The following is a 17,480-nucleotide window of genomic DNA, read 5'->3' as shown; positions in this document are numbered from 1 at the left end:
ACCTCCGAGAAGGGGCGGGCGGGGGCAGGGGTCTGTTATCCACCGGGTCCAATGGCGACCCAGCAGCTGATTCAAAAGCAGCGCAGGCAGCGCTGGGGAGGCTGCCGGTGTCTGAGTTGCAGCAGCAACATGGCTGCGACTCAGGAAGGAGAATCCAGGCGGGAGGCGAGGTCGGCAGGGCAGTCGGCCCCCTGTTTTTCCGAGAGTGCCTCACTGCCCTCCTGGAGGAGGTGGCTGCCAGAAGTGACACACTTGTCCCCAGAGACGGGAAGAGGAGACCACTGCACCTCACCAAGAGGGCTTGGGAGGAGGTGGTAGCCCGGGTGAGCAGCCACACGTGGTGAGGCGCTCCTGGGTGCAGTGCTGGAAGGGTTTCAATGACTTGCTGCATTCAGGAAGGGTGAGCACTGTGGCGGCATGGGTCAGTGTGGAGAACAGTTAAGGGCTGGCCATCCCCCTGTGGAGCTCAGGGGTGTTAGAGTCTGAGAGGCACCTGTCATTGAAGCCGGAGTTGGCCAAAGGGGGTCAGCCCTGGCTGCTTGGACTGAGTGCCTTGTGAGTTGAGGGCCATGAATCGGATGTGCCCCCTGCAAGATGCTCCTCAAGTGGTGTTGGTGAGGCTGCAATGGCGCTGCAGGTAGAGAGTGGACTAATCAATGCTCCTCTATCCTTTCAGGAGAAGAGATCCCTTAACAATACTGAGGCTGCTCGGCCTCTGTTCTAGGGTGGCGGAGAGGCATCATGAGCCACCTTTTCAAGGGATAGCCCTTGTCACCCAGCAGCCATCCATCCAGCCGGGCTGGAGCACTGAAGAGCCTCGGCACCTGGGAGTGTCTCAGGATGTAGGCGTCATGGGAGCTGCCTGGGTACCTTGCACAGACTTGTAGAATCAGCATCTTGTGATCACACACTATCTGCACGTTCATGGAGTGGAAGCCCTTCCTGTTGACGAAGGCACCGGGCTCACCTGCTGGCGCCTTGATGGCCACATGTGTACAGTCGATTGCACCCTGGACGCGGGGGAAGCCAGCAATGGCCACGAAGCCTCTGGCTCGCTCAGCCTGACTGGCCTCGTCTGTGCGGTAGTGAATGAAAGTCAATGCATGGCTGAACAGAGCTTTTGTCACTAGCTTGACGCAACTGTGGACAGCTGATTGGGACACTCCACACAGATCCCCCACTAAGCCCTGGAAAGAGCCGGAGGCATAGAAGTTGAGGGCCACTGTGACCTTCAGAGCCACTAGCATGGGGTGTCCACCCACACAGTTGGAGCTGGTCTCAGGGCCAATCATCTGACAAATGGAGTTAACAGTCTCCCTTGAGAGGCGGAGCCTCCTTCGGCACTGCACCTCAGACATATTGAGGTAGCTGCATCGCTGCCTGTAAACCCTGGCAGCAGGATAATGGCGTCTTCTGCGGCCCCTTCCACCTTGGACTTCACGGGGCCCTGCACTCCTTGTGCCTGCGCCTCTCCTCCCACAGGTCCCTCTCCTGGAAGCTCCACTGGGACACCTGGCCTCCTCTCCCTTCTGCTCCTCCCTTCCTCCCCAGAGGAGATGCCTCCAGCGGAGACCACAATCCCCATTACCAGGGTAAGGGAAGGCTGTCTGATACTTGGAAGGGCCAACATAGTCTGAATCCTCCGCGAGCCTTGCAGACACCAATGAGTCCTGAAATGAAGCCTGGAAATGCTCAGAGTGAAGCTCTGAAGCGAGATAAAACTGTCCAGTTCAAATAAGAAACCAGCACCACACGATCTCCAAAACTCCTCATAACTAACATTGACAATGTTGCTGACCCTTCTTATCCCGCCCATGGATGAGCTTTTGCAAATTGAGGCCTGCCCGTTTTGCCCATGCGATAGCCGAGAAATCATATTGACAATTGAGGTGTCAAGGGCCTTAACTGGCCTCTTAATTAATGGCGGACACGGCTCCATCTCCCGGGCGTGCCCACCGACCGAAATATCGCGAGAGTGCACGTTGACATCGGGACGCTCGCCCGACGTCAACGCGCAACATTTCACGCTCAAGCGGGTCGGGCATGTGCCCGCCTGCCAAGGTGCAAATTCTGCCCCTAGAGTTTTTCTTTCTACTGCAATGTACCTTTGCTAAGTGTTACGAAATATCTCCTTAAATGTCTGCCAGCTCCTCTCTGCTGGCCTACCCTTAACCTAATTTCCGAGTTGACTTTAGCCAGCTCTGTCTTCATGCTCTCATTTAAGTTGGAAACATTAGATTTAGACTCACTCATCTCTCCCTCAAACTGAACTTAAAATTGAATCATGTTATGGTCACTGCTACTTAGGGGCACCATCACTATGAGGTCATTAATTAATCCTGTCTCATTGCACATTACCAAATTTAGAATAACCTGCTCTCTGGTTGGCTGTAAAATGTGCTGCTCTAAGAAACTGTCCTGAAAACACATCTCCCAAGTTACCTTGATTTGTCCAATCTATATGTAGATTAAAATCATCTATGATTATCGCCGTACCTTTCTCACAAGCCCCCATTGCTTCTTCCTGTATATCCTGTCCTATGATGTGGTTACTGTTAGGGTGCCTATAAACTATTCCCACAAGTGACTTCCTACCTTTACTGTTTCTTATCTCTACCCAAACTGGTTCTACATCTTGATCTTTCGAACTAAGATCATCTCTTTCTAAAGTACAAATGTCATCCTTAACTAACAGAGCCATACCTCCACCTTTTCCTAGCTTCCTGTCCTTTCAAAATGTCATGTACCCTCGAATATTCAGGTCCCAGCCTTTGTCATCTTGCAGCCATGTCTCTGCAATGACTATCAGATCACACAGGTTTATTTTTATTTCAGCTGTCAGTTTAGCCATTTTGTTGCGAATGCAATGCGCGTTCAGTTACAAAGCCTTTAGTTCTGTCTTTTTACTATTTTCACAGCCTGTGGTCTTATCTGCTGGCACTCTGTTCCTTCCTGCCATGCTCTGATCATCATTTCTCTTATTGCTACCTTGTTCTCTTGCCTTGTTCTCTCTCTTTAATTTATCACACCTTCCCTCATTTGACCCCTCGGCCCCACTATTTAGTTTAAAGCCCTCCTTACTGCCCTAGTGATGTGACTCATCAGAACATTAATCCAAGCATGGGTCAGGTGCAATCCCACTTTCCCCAGTACTGCTGCCCATTTCTCCCATACCAATCTTTGAGCCACACACTTAACTTTCTAATTTTATTTACCTTAAGCCAATCTCTTCGTGATTTAGGTAATAACCCACAGATTATTACCTCTGAGGTTCTGCTTTTAAACTTTTGTATTAATTTATGGTTTCTGGGTGCCACTGGCTAGGCCAGCATTTACTACCTATCCCTAATTGCTCTTGAGAAGTTGGTGGTGAGCAGCCTTCTTGAACTGCTGCAGTTCATGTGGTGTAGGTACTCCAACAGTGCTGTTAGTGCTAGGTATGACTCCAACCAGCAGAGAGTTTTCCCCTAATTCCCATTGACTTCAGTTTTGCTCCTTGATGCCACACTAGGTCCAATGTGGCCTTGATATCAAGGGCTGTTGCTCTCACCTCACCTCTGGAGTTCAGCTATTTTGTCCATGTTTGAACCAAGGCTGTAATGAGGCCAGGAGCTGAGTGGCCCTGGCAGAACCCAAACTGAGCGTAAGTGAGCAGGTTATTGCTGAGCAAGTGCCACTTGGTAGCACTGTTGATGACCCCTTCCATCACTTTACTGATGATCAAGAGCAGGCTAATTGGCTGGGTTGGATTGTCCTGCTTTTTGTGTCCAGGACGTATCTGGGCAATTTTCCACATCGACGGGTAGATGCCAGTCTTATAGCTGTACTGGAACAGCTTGGCTAGGGGCAGGGCAAGCCTTTGCAATACTAGTCCCTTCAGCTGTTTCTTGATATCACGTGGAGTGAATCGAATTGGCTGAAGACTGGCATCTGTGATACTGGGGACCTCAGGAGGAGGCTGAGATGGATCATCCACTCGGCACTTCTGGCTAAAGATTGTTGCGAATGCTTCAGCCTTATCTTTTGCATTGCTGTGCTGGGCTCTTCCATCATTGAGGATAGGGATATTTGTAGAACCTCCTTCTCCAGTGAATTGGTTCATTGTCCATCACCATTCATGACCGGATGTGGCAGGACTGCAGAGCTTAGATCTGATCCGTTGGTTGTGGAATTGCTTAGCTCTGTCTGGCACTTGCTGCTTATGCTGTTTAGCACACAAGTAGTCCTGTGTTGTAGCTTCACCAGGTTGACACCTCATTTTTGGGTGTGCCTGGTACTACTCCTGGCATCCCCTCCTGCACTCTTCATTGAACCATGGTTGACCCCTGGCTTGGTGGTAATGGTAGAGTAGGGGATATGCCAGGGCATGAGGTTACAGATTGTGATCGAGTATAATTCTGCTGCTGCTCATGGATGCCCAGTCTTGCATTGCTAGATCTGTTCAAAATCTATCCCATTTAGCATGGTGGTAGTGCCACACAACACGATGGAGGGTATCCTCAATGTAAGACGGGACTTCGTCTCCACAAAGACTGTGCGGTGGTCACTGCTACCGATACTGTCATCGACAGATGCATCTGCGGCAGGCAGGTTGGTGAGGATGAGGTCAGGTATCTTTTCCCCTCTTGTTTGTTCCCTCACCATCTGCTGCAGACCTAGTCTAGCAGTTATGTCATTTAGGACTCGGCCAGCTCAGTCAGTAGTGGTGCTACCGAGCAATTCTTGGTGATGGACATTGAAATCCCCTACCCAGAGTACATTCTGCACTCTTACCACCCTCAGTGCTTCCTCCATGTGGTGTTCAACATGGAGGAGCACTGATTCATCAGCTGTGGGGGTCGGTGGGGGGGCTGGTGGCAGGTGTGGTGGGAACGTGGTAATCAGCAGGAGGTTTCCTTACCCATGTTTGATGCCATGAGACTTCATGAGGTCCAGAGTCGATGTTGAGGACTCCCAGGGTAACTCCTTGCCAACTGTATACCACTGTGCAGCCACCTCTGCTGGGTCTGTCCTGCTGGTGTGACAGGACATCCCCAGGGATGGTGTTGGGGTGTCTGGAACATTGGGCAGAGTTTTCCGAGCCCGCTGGTGGGTGTGATAGGCGGCATGTGCAGAAAATATGGCGTGACCTGCTTCACGACGGTGTGAAAGCAGGTTGCGATCTTCCGCTCAGCCTGTCGACAGCGGGCTGCGTTTCCCGCCATCGGTCAGCAGGGAGCTAATTGTAATACATTAGCATATAATTAATATGCCAACCCGCCAGGCTCTTGGAAACCCGCTGTATCGTCCATCCACGTCTGCGCGAAAGCACGCCGACATGTTACACAACAGCACGCAGGTGACCTTCACTTTGGGGGAACTGAGGTAAGTGAGCAGCAGCGTTCTCCATAGCTCACCTGTTATTTACAGGCCTCAGGGACACTGGGAGGTGGGAGCAACTGATGCCTGGCCCCGGAGACGACTGCTGTGGGGGGAGTGTCCGGGGGCGAGTGCTGGCCAGCCTCGGAGGCGACCGTTGTCAGTGGGGCAGGGAGGACGGGTGGTCAAATGGTGCCCTGGCGCAGCATCCCGCACACAGGCAATTGAGGTGGGTGGCAGGGTAAGTGAGGGAAGAGGCAACGCATTAGGGACACCTGTGTAAACTGAACATTCCTCAGCAACTGGGACAGATCAGGCGCAGCCACAGTGATATGATTGGGGTCAGGCTTCTAGCCTGCCCACCCATGCAAGCAACGGGGAGGCACCAAAGGGCCACCAAGTGCTCTATACCTTACTCTCCCCGCCCCCCCACTCCCCCCCCACCCCATCTCACCGCCAAACCGCCCCGGCACACACTTCGAGTCGGCCACCACTTTATTGGACCGCGGAGCAGTTGGGCTGCATACGTTGTACAATCTCCTTGCCAATGCTGGCCATGTAGCAGTCACTGCTGGTGGTGCTCACAGCCCCTTGCAATCTCAGCATCCTGGTTTGGACCAGTGTCCCCCATGTCGCAGGCTGACAGGGCAGCCATGCAGCGCGCTCATGTCTGGCCATCCGAGGGGTGACTAGCACTGTCCGGGAAGCATTAAGGGGCGGTCACACTGGGCCAGGAAAGGTGCTAAGTACAGCCATGATAACCATGTCTCTCTCTCTTTCATGCTGCAGGAGGACCACATCAGTATCATGGACCCTGGTGACCTAGCTGTATGCCTGATGGCCTACAGAGACCATAGAAGACGGAGGAGAGAGCGACAGAGGTACCTGGCTACGCAAAGGCAGGTGCAGCAACCTCATGAAGAAGGGGCAGCAGGGGGTCCTGCCCACGAGCGACAACGAGCTGTGGCTGGTCAGCGCCTAGCGACACCCAGGGTCTGTAGACACCACCTGCCATTCCTGCAGATGACTGAGAACCTAGATTGCGCATGTCTAGGGACTTGGTGGCTCACATCTGCCACTTACTGCAGACTTGGCGCCAAGGAGACATGGAGGACATCCACTGCCAGCAGCTGTGAAAGTGACCACAGTGCTTAATCTCTATGCCAGTGGCTCCTTTCAGGGCTCCACAGGACCTGTGTGGGATTTTACAATCCACAGCAGGGGTGGAGGCAGCCTGCTGACTATGATGCCCTGTCTGTGATGACTTTGTTGGGTGTCCTCTGGAGGGCTGAGATTTGGTGTGCCCCGGCCTTCTTTAGGGATCTTGCTTGGCCGGTGGAGCTAGAGCTGCGGAGGTCACAGGAAGAGGGGATTCAGGTGGGCCAGCCACTCCCAGAGTTACCTGGGTGGATGGCCCCGGAGAGTGCACATGCTGATCCTCCTCCCTATGGGTGCCCAAGGGCCCTTGGCTGACTCGGTGAGCAGAAGGAGTAGCTAGAGTGAGATCGAGCTGCCCAGCAGCCCTCTCACGTACACACTTCTGGAGGCCAAATATGGCATCAGCGATGGAGTTAAGCCCGCACAGCAATGCAGGAGTGACGTCCTGGACCAAGGTCTCCATGGCGGCCACCATCATGCCAGTGTTGACCTTGGTGCGTTGCAATGCTGGCGCTATCACCTCAGCCTGAAGATGGATGGACTCCTCTATCGTGCCTTGCAATCTGAGGAGTGCAGCGGACATCCCTTCCTGATATTCTCTCACTTGCCTTGTCAGCTCCAGCAACTGTGACATGACTGAGTCCAGAGGCTCGTCAACTGACTCGGACTCAGCAATGTTCTGGCCTCCAGCAATCCTCCGAGTGCCGGGGATCTGAGAAGTCCCTGCCTCCGCCTGCTGTGGATCAGACAGTGTGAGACGCTCACCAGATTGTGATCCTGAGGCTGCTCTAAAGATAGGTCCCACCGAGGTGTGTGTCTCTGCGCTGGTGGAGGGTGTGGGTGAAGCTGTAACGGGACTTCGGGGAGGGCGCCTTCAGATTCCTCTTCGAAGGTTTCTTCAGAACTTGAGTGGACGCTCTGGATCATGGACTCTGTCGGCTGTTTGGCAGATGTTCCTGCGAAAGCAAGAAGAGATAATTAGTGCATGACAGTGGCCTGTGAAAGAGGATACATCACTCACTGCATGGTTATCTGATGGATGTTGCACTGCTGGATCCTCACTTGGTAGAGCAGCGCCGACCTCACCGCCAACACAGGACCAGCCTCGGTCATCGCCGGGCAGCTGGATGGCTCTGTTTTCGAATTCTATCAGAACTTTGATATCCGGCATCCCTCCACCTTTCTGCGACCTTTCCCTCCTGTTGTGAGCCAGTTTGTCCTGCATGGATAGAGATGGGAAGAGTGTATCAGGACGCCTGCCCGGTCAGATGATAAGTATGCCTGTCCTGTGTGGGTGGTGAGTGGTCCCATGGACGGGATGAGGACAATGAAGGTGTGAGTGTGAGAGAGTGAATAGTGATGTCCCTTGCACTAGCAGTGAGTGAGGGCCCTGTGGGTGTGTGATGGGTTTGTGAGTGTGTGAGTTGGGAGTGATGAAGAGAGTGACTTACCCTGGCGGAATGGAGGAGATCATTCATCCTTTTACAGCACTGGGTGGCTGTCCTCCTCTGCAGGGCGTTTTCGCTGACCACCACTGCCACTACCTCCCAAGCCGGGTTGGTGACTTTGCTGCCCATCCTGCGGCCAGAGCGGGGGTAGAGCACATCCCGACAGGCCTCCACGGCATCCAGCAGTCACTCAAGGGATCCATCATTGAAGCAGGGGGCTGCAGTCTTTTTGCCTTTGCTGGCCATGTCTCCCAGGCAGCGGTGGTGAGCTGGTGGTGATGAGCGCTTTGCTGGCAGCTGCCTTTTAAAAATGGCGGCCGGCATGATGCAACAGCGGGGTGATGACAGGCGGGCGACTGAAAACCCGCTCGCCATGGAAACTGCGTGTTTCACAGGAGTGAATAAATAATGAGGCGGGCTCAGGAAGATACGGCGTGAAGTCCCGCCATTTTCATTAGTGGGTAGGACTCCAATGTACCCGCCCACTACCACACTTAGTGTAATTCTGGGAAAATTCTGCCCATTTTTTGTAAGATACGATTGTGTGAGTATGACAATGTCAGGCTGATGCTTGACTAGTCTGTAAGACAGCTCTCCCAATTTTGACATGAGACCCCAGGTGTTAGTATGGAGGATTTTGCAGGGTTGACAGGGCTGAGTCTGCCATTGCCATTTCTGGTGGCTAGGTCGATGCCAGGTGGTCCATCCGGTTTCATTCCTTTTAGGCTTTTAAACAGTTTGATAGAGCTTAGTGGCTTGCTAGGCCATTTCAGAGAGCATTTAAGAGTCAGCCTCAGTGCTGTAGATCTGAAATCACATGTAGGCCAGACCAGGTAAGGACAGCAGGTTTCCTTCCCTAAAGGGCACTAATGAACCAGATGGGTTTTTACAACAATTGACAATGGTTTCGTGGTCATCATTAGACCTTTAATTCCAGATTTTTATTGGATTCAAATTTTACCATCTGCCGTGGTGGGAATTGAACCGGGGTACCCAGAGTTCCCTGGGTCTCTGGATTACTAGTCCAGTGACAATACCACCACGCCACTGCCTCCCCAAATTTAGCCCCTACTGCTCATACACCCCAAGCAGAACCTCTTACATAGTCCTACCTATGTCCTTGGTACCTGCATGGATCATGACAGCTGGATCCTTCCCCACCTACTGCAAGTTCCTCTCCAGCCCTGAGCAGATGTCCCAAACCCTGGCACCGGGCAGGCAGCACGGCCTTTTGGATTCTCACTCTCGGCTGCCATTCCCAGCTCTACAGAAATAAACAGACTTGCCAGTCAGCTCCTGTTTAGTTGGACTGCCAGCTCTGCCATGCCCAGCACTGTTCTAAAATGGCAAACAGGGTCCTTTCTACGTTATAGGACTGTGATTTGTATTTAAAATGGACCTACCACCTGACTCAAGCAGACGCCCAGCAGGAGACCCAGGGGAAGGTTGTGGAGGCCAAGACAACAGCAGGAACAGTGTGCTGAGGGACATGTTGTTCACCTCCAGCAACTGCTGCCTGTACAATGAATCAAGTGTGCCAGCAACTTCAAGTTGCATGAAATATTTCCATTTTATTTCGATATACGGGAAGTGCAGATATATGAGAACAATAGTGTTTTTCAATACTTTTCACACACAGTTTTAGGGACTGCAGTTTTCTTAAACTCTGTCACCATTAGTTTCCTGCATAGGTGATATGGGACAGTTTAGTTAGTGTGTAGACTTGCTTCGCCAAAGCCTGGCTAATTGAGAAGGTAAAAAACCAACACTTCCACACCCAAGTGTATGTTGAAAATTCAGGCATGCACCCCCTGGGAGTTGGAAAGGAAATTCCTATATTGTTCCATTTTTACTGGCAAAAAAGACATTGTGTAATAAAACAGAGTAATAAAAGAATAGAATTGGCCAACATGAAAGACAGGCAACCACTCAAATCTCATTCATTTGGAAATGAGCACAAGATCGCATATAAAGCAAATGTTTTGGGTGATGTCAGGAAGTAAGTCTTCACAGAGTGGAATGGAAATCTGGAATTTTTTTGATCGAAAAGTTACTGAGTTGAGGTCAATTAAAAATTTCAAAATTGAGATCAATATATTTTTGTGAGTTAAGGGTATTAAAGGTCATGGAGTTAAGATACAGATCAGCTATTATCTAATTAAATAGTAGAAAGGCTTGAGGTGCTGAATGGTCTACTCCTGTTCCTATATTCCTAAATGTCATAAGGGCCCAGAATAGTAAAAAACACATCAGCAAATATCAGATGTAGATGTTAAAAACAAAATGATAACAAATGGCATCGCTGCAATAACAACAAATCCAAATAATTCTGTTGGACAATGATGTAGACTTTTCTGTCACTTTTTTTGCTAACTCTGCACTCTCAGCTTCTGTTTAGTTGTGTGGACTGGTGTGAGATTAATTTTTTTTTTTTACAAATTCTTGCCATATTCTGTGCATGGCGTCAGTGGATTCGTGAGTTCCATATTTGTATCTGTGATTGGCGTAGGTGTGGTTCTGAATTTGAATGTAGTCTGTGGTGAATTTGTTTCTCACTCCCCTTTATTGATGATGTGCTGTGAAGCCTTTTTCCCCTGTGTGTGTGTGGGTGGGATGGGCTGCTTTCAATCCTTGCTCCATTGTGCCTAGACCCCTTGAGCGAATTGGCTTTGTATGAGAGCCTTGATCTAGAAGTCACAGAAGTGGACCTGACGTCAAAATGGTAGCAGATCAAAGGCAGTCAGTGACTTCATTGATTACAAAGAGTCTGTCTGAAGTTCGTGACTTTCATTTACTATTGGATGTTTCAGGGATGGTGCACTGACTCATGGCAATATGAAAAGAGTGGATACATCACAATCAACCTGCAGAGAACAGTAATGTCGGCATTTCCTTGCTCCCATGAGTAGGAAAATCCAAATAAATGATTTTTTAAAAGATTTTTACACTTTGACTACCAGAATGTCATTTGTTCATTCCGCCTTTTAAAAGGAAACACAGCTTAAATGCTATTAGGAAATGCTCTTCATGTAGGTATATTCTGTTTTCTTCTTTCTGCTTTATTTCATGAACATATATATCATACAACAGATACATACAGAAACACATATAAATGTACATGTAACTGTCATTTTAATTAATATTCCTACAATCTGAATATAGATACATATTTATGGGTGGCTAATTTTAATAGATATAATTATTTACCTGTAGTTTATATATCTATAATTTTTAATAGATATATTTATATACCTATAATTTATATAAGAAGATATAATTGTTCATCAGAAATTATATTATGCGATATTAATGAGCCTAGGCAGACACATGGGCTGGGATTTTACGTGCTGTGATCGGACGTGTGGCCAACCCAAACTAAAATGTTGGGTGGGCGTCCCGACATCATAGTGACGTTGCACCATATCACGGTCGGTGGGCGAGTGTGGGAGCTGGAAGCACATGGACCAACTGGCCAAGCAGCCTTCATGTTTTTGCATCATTCTTAATCCAGAGCGGGATAAAATGCCCAGAACACGTTTGCAGGCTGAGGGGTTAGGAGTATTGCTGTCTGTTGTTTGTAGTCACATTAGAGATAGTTTGTGCATTTTCTGTGTGCAGGGATCCTTTGAACAATGCTGCAGCTCCACAGCAGTTGTCAGCCTACAAGAAGCTTGTTGTAAACCGCATGCCTGAACCCTCACTTGTCACAGCGCCCACCCTCTCCCCCCCCCACCCCCCGCCCGGCAGTGCTGAGCCTGTCTCAGTGCGCATTTCACGCTGGCCACCAGTTAGTTGGCCTGCCGATCACGCGCACCTGACAGACGCAAAGTTCAGGCCATGGGAATGCTACCACCTGCAAGTTCCCGTCCAAGTCACACACCATCCTGAAAATATATTGCTGTTCCTTCACTGTTGCTGGGTCAAAATTCTGGGGCTCCCTCCTTAACAGCACTGTGGGTGTACCTACTGCCACATTCAAGAAAGGAGCTCCCATCTTCTCATGAATCAGCAATAAATGCTGACCTGGCCAGCTACTTTCACATCTTAAGAATGAATTTAAAAAATACATTATTTATATATATAGATATATTTATAGATATGTATCTGCAACCTGAATTTGGGTACATTTGTATCCTGCCCAGTTTAATATTTATACATCTATTTGTTTATATTTTTAATGTAGCTATGTGTATATACCTATAATTTTAGCATAAATATATTTTAACTATGTAATCTTAATATGTAGGCAGAAATGTTTATATACACATAGAACCTGCAACACCAATATATTAAGATGTAACTGTTCGTCTGAACACATATTATGGGACATTAATGAGCAAGCATGAATTCATGAAAAAGCACCAATGCTTTACCAATTCAGCTAAAGCTCTGCTACTTTAATAGTGAAGCAGTGGAGGAATGTAAGTGTGAATCTCAGGTTGACTGACTTCCACATCTCAGCAAGATTGTTGTGGGAATTCGCAAATGAGACCAGAATACCTGGACTATCCCATAAGGTGCTGGGAAAATTCAAGAGGGTCATTACCTCCAGGCACCTTGTAGGGGGTGGTGGTGTGTGTCAGCTTCACCTCTGACTTTTGAGCGGTCCGAATCGCTCCCACTTCCTGGGTTCTAGGCCTTGGACTTATTTGGGGGTTGTGACAAAGTGCAGCAGACGACTGGTTTTGGTGCAAGAAACAAAACTGGGCTTATTGAAGTCACAAATGTACTTATTAAGATTACACTGAGATTATACAGACCTACAAAGTACACTTAGTTAAGAATGGGGAACACACGGCATAATGAGGGAAAATCACGCTACTAATCCCTTTACCCTTGTCCCACCCCCAAAAACCTAACTAAATTGAACTAGGAGAGGTCAGGGATCATGCTCACCATCATGCAGGGTTCTTTGACAGTTCGAAATCCAGCCAGGTAAGCCGGTTGCAGTTTTGGGGTACGCTCTTTGTGTCCTCTGGGGCCTGCCGTCCCCACGTGGTCCTGGTCTGTGGAATCTGCGAAGGTTCTTCAGTTGGGTGGAGGGCGCGGTTGTGGGTGGTCGATCTTCATGGAGGGCTGCAGTTGCGGCCTTGTTGTCTTCGGTTGAGCCTACCACCCCGTGCTCCTCGCCATGATGTTGCCTGAAGGCCTGCAAACCGCTAGATCTCCTCCCTTCGCTTGGCTCAGCTCCCTCCCTGCTTAAACTCTGCTTCAACCATTCCAAAAACTGCTCACCCCTCAGACCTCCTCCCTTTTGAAACTGGTGGCCCAGTTATACTGTTTTTTGAATTTCTTATCTCAATCCAAATCAAGGTTAGTTCTTTGTCTGATTTTTGGTGGGCTTCTTCAGGTGATTGTTGTCTTGTTGTTTTTAATGGGCTCGCATGATGTTTATTGTTGTCTTCCTGTCCCCGTAACTAGTCTTGAACTGAAAGCCATTGTATATGTGGAGTATTGATAGGTTTGCATAATTGCATTGATTGCGGCCTTCCTGCCTTAGTTGTTAGTAGCGATTATGCAAGATTTTGATGGGCTTTAGTTTCGTGTATGATGAAGTCTTTCTCTGGTTTGATTGTTTTTAAGGGAAGAATGCGTATTCTGTCTACTCTTGTTGTCTGGTTACAGGCCACAATCCACACTGCACTCAACAAGCCCGGGCATGTCCAGTCCCAGGCCTTCGTGGGCTGCAGGGTTCTACACTTAACTCAGCAGTTGTGTCCTCTGCCATAAAAGTCCAAAAGTCATATCCTTGTTGATGATATGAAAAATGTGGGAATTTTGAGAACCCTTCAACCTCTCACATGTCTCTAGCAGCGGGCTTAGAGCAACATTAGTAAGGCCTGGGATGAAAACAGAAAATTCTGGAAATACTCAGCATTTCTGGCAGCATCTGTGGAGAGAGAAACAGTTAATGTTTCAGGTCGTGACCTTTCATCAGAAAAACCTGGAATCAGGTCCCTCCCCCACCCTCTTGTTTGCAAGTCATTTAAGGAAATGGAACTAAAGAAACTTGGTACCCTCTGCTCCTGGAGACAAAAGAACATATTGGATGGAATAATGCAGTATAAATTCTCACGGAATGTTATAGAATGGGTTTACACTTCTCGTTCTGCCCTCAGTGCGATCCATTTTTTAGCTGAATCACACTTAAATGCTTTTGTAAGTGTCACAACAATGTGACCAAGAGTGGCATTGGAGGAAGTCAAGGTGTAATTCAGCTAAAATAAAAACAAAACACTGCAGATGCTGGAAATCTGAAATAAAAACAGAAAATGCTGGAAAAACTCAACAGTTCTGGCAGCATCTGTGGAGAGGGAAACAAAGTTAATGTTTCGAGTCCATATGACTCTTCTTCAGGAGATTTTTCCAGTATTTTCTGTTTTATTGTAATTCTGCTAACTCATTCTGTTGGGTAAGGCAGAAGGAAAGACAAGATTAAATGTGATTCTTATTTTTATAAAAGGGGCTAATGACAGCTCAAACCACAATCAGAATCAAATCACAAGTAACCAATTAACAAGGGTTCTGATGTTTCATCATCTTGTATATTTGTTTTTGCTTGCAGGGCTCAGGAAAGAAATCACTTATTATTGAATTAAGTTACCATACCCCAGCATTTTGCTGACCTTACTGTGGACATCATTCTGACATCCAAGAAAGGATAGCCCAGCACCAACTCCAGTGGTAAGAGCAAGCCTGATTTTAAAAACCAAACCTCTGCTTATACCAGGAATAAGATGGGACTATGCAGACACAAAGGAAATTTATTCTTTAAGTGGTTGCTAAGAATTTTGAGAATTATTTAAGTTATTCCTGAAATATCTTGGATCCAGAATATTTTCAGAAGGTTGTGGGTTCAATTCTCATTCCAGAGACTTGAACAAATAATCCAGGATGACAATCTGGTGCAGTACTGAGGGAATATTGGACTATCAGAAGTGATATCCTTCAGATGGGACTTTAAACCGAGGCCCTGTCTGCTTTATCAGTGGCATGTAAAAAATCCCATTTTATTATTCAAAGAGGAGCATGGGGAGTTCACCTTTTGAAAATCCCTATTGCTGTGATATTACCTTATAGTGCATGTAGTCTGACATATTGATTAACGTACTGCTGAATATTTAAATTGTTTGGTATACATCATCACCAGGAAATGATGCAAGTTAACTTGTGATACAGTACTTGGAGCAGTGTTGATCAGGAGATAACACGTGTATTAAGAGTTCTCCTGGAATCCTGTTATTCTTCAATAAAGAACTTTTGTTTAGATTACCAGTCATTGTCATAGTGTTTGGTATGTTGTGTTAAGAGCTAATTAACACAGCATGGTGGTAGTGGTGGGAGGACTGCCAGCATGCAGTCATGGAGTCATGATGAGTCACAAGATCAGTAAAGTACTCCAATGCTAGATGATCTATTCAAGATCTGCAACAGAAATACCCGGATAGGTTTAACACTGTGGCTGAAGTAGATGCAGAAATAGAAGATGTGTACAACATGGACCTAATGTGGACAAGACAAATGTGAAAAGCTCCAGATGCAAAGACTTCCAAGGTCCTGTCCTCAAGCCATGATGGCAGATCATCATCAATGGATGGTCGAATACAGTACAAGAGGTTCCCATAGACCTCTGAACCTCTTGGTGGCATTGTGCTGAAATTGGCATTTCAAGTGGAGTCATTTTCAAGGATGTATAAGTTTTACTCTGAAATGGGACCTTCCAAGTTGGGGTCTTTGATACCAAATTTTCAACCCTAAAAGGGAAATGAACTTGAAGGGAGCCATGAGCTGAATTGCAAATTATATAGCCTAATATGAACACTTGACCATGCAACAATCAACAAAGCTGGAAATCCGCTTTTCTATTTTGGAAGAGGTCCCTCCTCATGCCTACATGATAGTCTGGCCAATAGTGGAAAACAGGTATTAGTAAATCACCCTTGTAGCATCTTTGGTCCCTCCTCATTGTTTGCAATTTATCAGTTCCTGCTTAATCAAGTGCAGTGTAGCCTTCTGCCTCTTCCAATACATATTGGTTCTGTAATGTGTATATTGTTTAACTAACCTACAAACTAACCTATAATGCAATTTATGAACACTGTAGCTCTGTGCTATTTAACATGATCATATGTTAAAAATTGGTTCTTGTGATGTATGCATTACTGGCCCCCATTGCCCTTAATTAATTGGCTTGCTAGGCCATTTAAGAGGACTGTTAAGAGTCAATCGGTATTAGTGCTGAACTGGAGTCACATATTGGCCAGACCAGGCAAGGACAAGAGGTTTCTTCCCTAAAGGACCTTTATTATGTTAGGAATATAGGAATAAGAGTCGGCCCATTTCGTTCCTCAAACCTGCTCTGCCATTCAATTAGATCATGGCTGATCTGTATTTGAACTCCATTTATCCGCTTGAACTCTATATTCCTTGACACACTTGCCTAACAAAAACCTATCGATCTCACTCTCGAATGTTCCAATTGAACCAACATCAGCAGACTTTTGGGGAAGACAATTCCAGATTCCTATTACCCTTTATGTGGAAAAGTGCTTCCAGATTTCACTGCTGAATGGTTTAATGTGGCATTTAAAGATGCATCCACTAACCTTGACACTCCTGTGAGGTCATTGAACTTCTTGCAGCACTGCATCCATGTCATGCCAACATGAACCTGCATGGCTATCTGTTGCCATTCTTTGTCTGGAGGGCCTCCTGAGGCCCTGTAGATCCTACTGTGGCCCTCTTGCACCAAGGCCTCCAGTGCTGTGTCAGAAAACCTTGGAGCTTACTCTCTGCTGTGTTGTGCCATTTCTGAGGCTTCTCCAGGTCAAAGTCACTTGTGCAATAAATTCCAGCACCTGCTGCAGCCAAAATTCCCCTCCCCTTTAAGAGGTGCAGTCTCATTTTAAGTAATGCAGGCTAGCTTGAACCTATGCTAGACTTGCACTATTTTGTCTCCAACACTCGCTGTGCACTGAAATCACTTAAATAAGCAGACAGCAGGAAGCATACATGATGCCTGCAACAGAATGAATGGGTATGGGTTAATAGTGCATTGTGATCCCTGCACCCATTTTGGGTCTTTTTCTAATTTTTCTTGTGTAGGTTCCTTGGTTCTTGATTCCTTCACCAAAGAAAACAGCTTCTCTGTATCTATCCTGTTGGAACTTTTTATAATGTTAAACGCGTCAGTGCCAATCTTCTAAACTTGAGGAAGTACAAGCCGAATTTATACAACTTGTCCTCATTATTTAACCCTCTACAGCATGGTATCTTTCAGTTCTTATGAGAATCTCATGTTATAACACTGTTGTCAGGATCCTCGAATGGAACTCAAGATGACAGGTCATCACTACAAGCATTACTTTTCTGCAGCTGAATGCTCACACTCTGCCTCAGGCAGTTTTAACTGGTGTGACTGTGGAGCAATTGTGGAGCAAAACATATCCCTGATGTTTTCTTTCATTAAAAGCAGTGGGAATGGAGACAGGAAATGAAACTGTGTATCATCCGGAG

General features: G+C 47.3%; 1 long non-coding RNA gene across 1 annotated transcript in view; it reads left to right on the top strand.

Moving 5' to 3' along the window:
- The window catches only part of LOC144679592 (uncharacterized), a 152,693-nt gene that overhangs the window by 25,396 nt on the left and 109,817 nt on the right, over window positions 1-17,480 (top strand). The window contains exon 2 of the long non-coding RNA XR_013576373.1: window positions 14,530-14,648. This is a non-coding gene — a long non-coding RNA (uncharacterized LOC144679592). The remainder of the gene's footprint in view (window positions 1-14,529; window positions 14,649-17,480) is intronic.

This window comes from Cetorhinus maximus, chromosome 4, assembly GCF_964194155.1.
Source record: "Cetorhinus maximus chromosome 4, sCetMax3.hap1.1, whole genome shotgun sequence".
In the NCBI taxonomy this organism is placed as follows: domain Eukaryota; kingdom Metazoa; phylum Chordata; class Chondrichthyes; order Lamniformes; family Cetorhinidae; genus Cetorhinus; species Cetorhinus maximus.
Note: the sequence above shows the minus strand (reverse complement) of the source record. Positions and strands in the feature narration are given on the sequence as shown.